Source organism: Lipotes vexillifer, unplaced genomic scaffold, assembly GCF_000442215.2.
Source record: "Lipotes vexillifer unplaced genomic scaffold, Lipotes_vexillifer_v1.1 scaffold861, whole genome shotgun sequence".
NCBI lineage: Eukaryota > Metazoa > Chordata > Mammalia > Artiodactyla > Lipotidae > Lipotes > Lipotes vexillifer.
In genome coordinates, this window is record NW_006784231.1 from 175,567 (window position 1) to 180,772 (window position 5,206).

Here is a 5,206-nt window from a genome sequence, read left to right on the forward strand (position 1 = left end):
CCCCTGTTGCTGCGCTCTCCTCCGCGGCTCCGAAGCTCCCCGCTCCGCCTCCCGCAATCTCTGCCCGCGAAGGGGCTCCTAGTGTGTGGAGACCTTTCCTCCTTCACAGCTCCCTCCCACTGGTGCAGGTGCCGTCCCTATTCTTTTGTCTCTGTTTTTAATTAATTTTTTCTTTTGCCCTACCCAGGTACGTGGGGAGTTTCTTGCCTTCTGGGAGGTCTGAGGTCTTCTGCCAGCGTTCAGTAGGTGTTCTGTAGGAGTTGTTCCACATGTAGATGTATTTCTGGTGTATTTGTGGGGAGGAAGGTGATCTCCGCGTCTTACTCCTCCGCCATCTTTCCACCGCCCCTCCGGGCTGCCCACTTCTAATTTGCCCAGCCGGCCACACTTTGTTCAAACGTGTCTCTCTCTCTCCCCACCCGCCACAGGTACCTGGGTGTGTGTTCAGTGCCACTGGGCTCCCATGAGGTTTTGATATAGCAGTCTATATATAAACAAGATTGTTTTAAATTGCTGGTCTCTTAATTTCAAATGCATTTCCAATATCCTGCATTTGTACTCTCTCCTTGTCATGATTCCTGGTTTTGATATCATATTTGTGTGTGGATAATTTCCTAACTTTACTGTATGTTTGCCTTTACCAGTGACCTTTCCCATTTGTAATTTTCTTTTTTCTGCTTGTGGCTTTTTCTGTTCTGCCTAGAAAAGTTCCTTTAGCATTTGCTGTAAAGCTGGTTTTGTGGTGCTGAATTCTATTAGCTTTTGCTTGTCTGTAAATCTTTTGATTCCTCAGTCGAATCTGACCGAGAGCCTTGCTGGGTAGAGTATTCTTGGTTGTAGGTTCTTCCCTTTCATCACTTTAAATATATCACGTGAGTGCATCATGCATGCTCCAGGAGAGAGGTGGTGTCAGAGCCTGCAGATTTTTGCTGAGTTTCCCTGAGAAGTTTCTGGAAAGTCAGAGCTCAAGGGAAGCTGGGGGATAGAGAGTGCAGGGAAGCAAGCATTTGAGAGAAGGAAAAGCAAAAAATCCAAAGCACACTGCCACTACCCTGCCTCCATCCATCAAGCCATGACCAAAGCAAAGCCCAAGCCCACCAAGACCCTCATGCCTGAGGAAGAAGCATGGGGATTACAGCAGCTGCTCCTTCTGCCTGTGCCCAGCCCCTGATACCCCTCACCACAGGGAGAAGGGAGAGAGCAGGAGGGAACGATGAAAATCCTAAGACACTCACTGGATGTTTGCGTGGTGGAGTGAAAGCTGACATCCACGCTCTAAAGTGCCTGCATGCAGTGGGCCACTGGTGACTCTTCACTGCTCTCTTGGGTGTGGACTCAGTGCGTTGGAATTCAACATGGCTGCCGAAGGCCTGCTATGGGACTTTGGCGCCTTTTCCTTAATTTCTCCTCATCAGGGGACTCTTTGATTCCCCTTTCCTATCTTTACTTTGGTGGCCTGGAGTTAAGCTGCGAGTGTGGAGACCCTAGGAAAAGGGTGCTCCCTCCCCACGTCCAACCAAAAGGGTGTCCTCGGCAGAGAAGTGTCACCCAGCAGGTGTGCCATGCTCAGTTCTTTCCAGTTTGTATGCTCTTAAGTAAGAGCCTCCTGAAGAGGGGGCTGTTTGGAAGGGAAAGGGCAGCCCAGGCACAAAGTTGCCAAGTCTTTTGGACTTGAGAGGGCAGAGGATGGTGCTGCTGGGTGGGGTGGTATGGGAAGGCCAGGGTGTTTCCACGTGGCCACGGAGGCATGCCTGTGCCCAAGGAGGGCTGGGGGCCCTGACCACCATCGAGAGGAAGCTCAGGCTTGCATTGCTGCACTAGGGATGGGATCCATGGCACCTTTAATTTCTCTGAAGCACCTTTAATTTCCCCTCCAGTGCCCACTTGGGGCCTGGCCCAGCTGTCATCTTGTGACGCAGCTGCCATTTTGTGGTGTGGTCACCATTTCACCCAGCCATGGGGGCCATGTAGTGGGGGAAGGGCGCACTGCCAAAGAGGGGTGGGGCTGGCAACTGGGCACGTGCTGCCCCCAGGAGCAAAGGCGGGCAAGTCCCCTTTGTTCTTCTTCTGGGCTCAGGGCTGGGCTTGGGCTCTGCCACAACCCTCTCCAGACACAGGCCAGGTGCATATGGTGTGTGAATCTCTAAAAAGCACAGAAAGGCATGCATGGAGTCCCAAATCCTTCCTGCCCTCTAAGCCCTTGAAAAGTGAGATTTCTCATGCCCACCCTTGCAGTGTGATAGGGATTGATTTTATGAGGCTGTGCTCAGAGCTCGAGCATGGGAAGCTGTAATTTCACTCTGAGAGTGAAGGCACTTTCTGCAGCCCTGTGCTGCTGGGAGTAGTAAGCCCACTGGAATGCCATGCCTTGAACCACAATGGCATTTTGCAAATAAAAGTTACACTGAGGACCTGGGAGACCCAGCAGTGCTGCTAAACACCAGTGTAACTGAGAGGTCAGTCTCCTTAAAAAAGAAAAAAAAGAAAAGGTAGTGTCTTTGGAGTGCCATCAGCCATAGAAAAAGGGAGATGATGCTTTTCATTGGCTGGCTTTGAAGCACGCACTGTGAAACTATTTTCAGATCATGTTTATTCTATTTATATGTGAGCTATAAACTGGAACAATAGATTTGAATATCTTATTTCTGTCTGTTGAGAACATCTTCCATTTAACTTCTTTTTAAAATCCCTTATGAGTAAATAACAAACTGACTCAATAAAATCTGTTATGTGCCAAAAATAAATAAATATCAATATTTATCTATCTATATCATGCCACTCCCTTCTGGCTTGCAGAGTCTGCTGAAAAATCAGCTGATAACCTTATGGGGATTCCCTTGTATGTTATTTGTTGCTTTTCCCTTGTTGCTTTTAATATTTTCTCTTTGTCTTTAGTTTTTGTGAGTTTGATTAATATGTGTCTCGGCATGTTCCTCCTTGGGTTTATGCTGTATGGGACTCTCTGCACTTCCTGGACTTGAGCGAGTGTTTCCTTTCCCATGTTAGGGATGTTTTTGGCTATAATCTTCAAGTATTTTCTCGGGCCCTCTCTCCCTCTCTTCTCCTTCTGGGATCCCTAGAATGCATTGGTGCATTCAGTGTTGTCCTAGAGGTCTCTGAGACGGTCCTCATTTCTTTCCATTCTTTTTTCTCTATTCTGTTCTGCAGCAGTGATTTCCACCACTCTGTCTTCCAGCTCACTTATTTGTTCTTCTGCCTCATTTATTCTGCTATTGATTCCTTCTAGTGTATTTTTCATTTCAGTTATTGTATTGTTCCTCTCTGTTTGTTCTTCTAGCTCTTTGTTAAACATTTCTTATCTTCTCAGTCTGTGTCTCCATTCTTTTTCTGAGATCTTAGATATCTTTACTATCATTAGTCTGAATTCTTTTTCAAGTAGATTGTCTGTCTCCACTTCACTTAATTGTTCTTCTGGGTTTTTACCTTGTTCCTTCATCTGGAACATGTTTTTGCCATCTCATTTTATCTAACTTCCTGTGTTGGTGATCTCCTTTCCACAGGTTGCAGGATCATAGTTCCTCTTGCTTCTGCTGTCTGCCCCCTGGTGGGTGAGGTTGGTCCAGGGGCTTGTGTAAGCTTCCTGGTGGGAGGGACTGGTGTGCTTGCCCTCTGGTGGGTGGATCTGGGTCTTGTCCCTCTGATGGGCAGGGCTATGTCAAGTGATGTGTTTAGAGGTGGCTGTTAGTGAAGTACATCTTTAGGCAGCCTGTCTGATGATGGGTGGGGCTGTGTGCCCCCACTTCTTGCTGTTTGGGCTCAGGTGTCCCAGCAGTGGAGTCTGCAGACTACTGACTTGGGCCAGGTCTCAGTGCCAAAATGGTGACCTCCAGGAGAGCTCAGGATGATTGATATTCCTTGGGGCCAAGCTACCAGTGTCCTTCCCCCCACAGTGAGCCACAGCCAACCCCTGTCTCCCCAGGAGACCCTCCAAGACACACAGGTATGTCTGGCAGAGGCTCCTATGTAGTCACTGCTTTGTGCTGTGTTCCAGTGCACATGAAATCTTGTGTGTGCCTTCTGAGTGGAGTCTCTGTTTCCCCCAGTCCTGTGGAGCTCCTGCATTAAAGCCCCACTGGACTACAAAGCCAAATGCTCTCAGGGTTCCTCCTCCCAGTGCCAGATCCTCAGGCTGCGGAGCCTTACATGGGGCTCAGAACTCTCACTCCTGTGGGAGAACATCTGCAATATAACTATTTTCCAGTTTGTGGGTTGCCCACTTGGCAGGTATAGGATTTGATTATATTGCAAAAGCGCCCCCTACTGTCTCGTTGTGACTTCTTCTTTGTCTTTGGATGTAAAATATCTTTTTTGGTAGGTTCCAGTCTTTTTTGTTGATGGCTGTTCAGCAGCTAGTTGTGATTTTGGTGTTTTCATAAGGAGAGGTGAGCTTAAGTCCTTCTACTCTCCTATCTTGTCCAGAATCAAGAGGCTGCTTTTAGTTTGGATGCTTGCTGCCTCTTTCCTCAGTGTGTGCTGGCCATCATCCCCTTGATAAGTGGTGTGCAGGTGCGGTGGCCTGTGCGCTCTCCCAGTACAGCAGGGGCAGCGATTGGCACCCACTCACAGGTCTCCCAGCCACGGCAGCAGCCCACACACTCCCAGGACAGCAGGAGCAGTGCTTGGTGCCTGTTCCTGTGTCTTAGTGGCGGTGACAGGCCGTGCACTCCTGGGATAGCAGAGGCAGCAATTAGTGCCTGCTGCTGCCCATGTGTGCTCCTACAGGTCTTTTGCCTCCTTAGGTAGGTTTATACCTAGGTATTTTATTCTTTTTGATGTGATGGGAAATGGGATTGTTTCCTTAATTTCTCTTTCTGATGTTTCGTTGTGAGTGTGTATTTATATGATTTCAATCTTAAATTTATTGAGGCTTGCTTTGTGGCCTAACAATCTATCCTGGAGAATATTTCATGTGCACTTGAAAAGAATGTGTATTCTGCTGCTGTTTGATGGAATGCTCTATAAATGTCTATTAGATATATCTGACTAATGTGTGGTTTAAAGTGCAGTATTTCTTTATGGATTTTCTGTCTGGATGATGTATCCTTTAATGAAATTGGGATATTGAACTCCCCTACTATTATTGTACTGCTTGTATATTACTTCTTTCATGTATGTTAACACTGAATTTATATATTTAGGTGCTCCTATGTTAGTGCATAAATATTTACTGATGTTTTGTTCTACT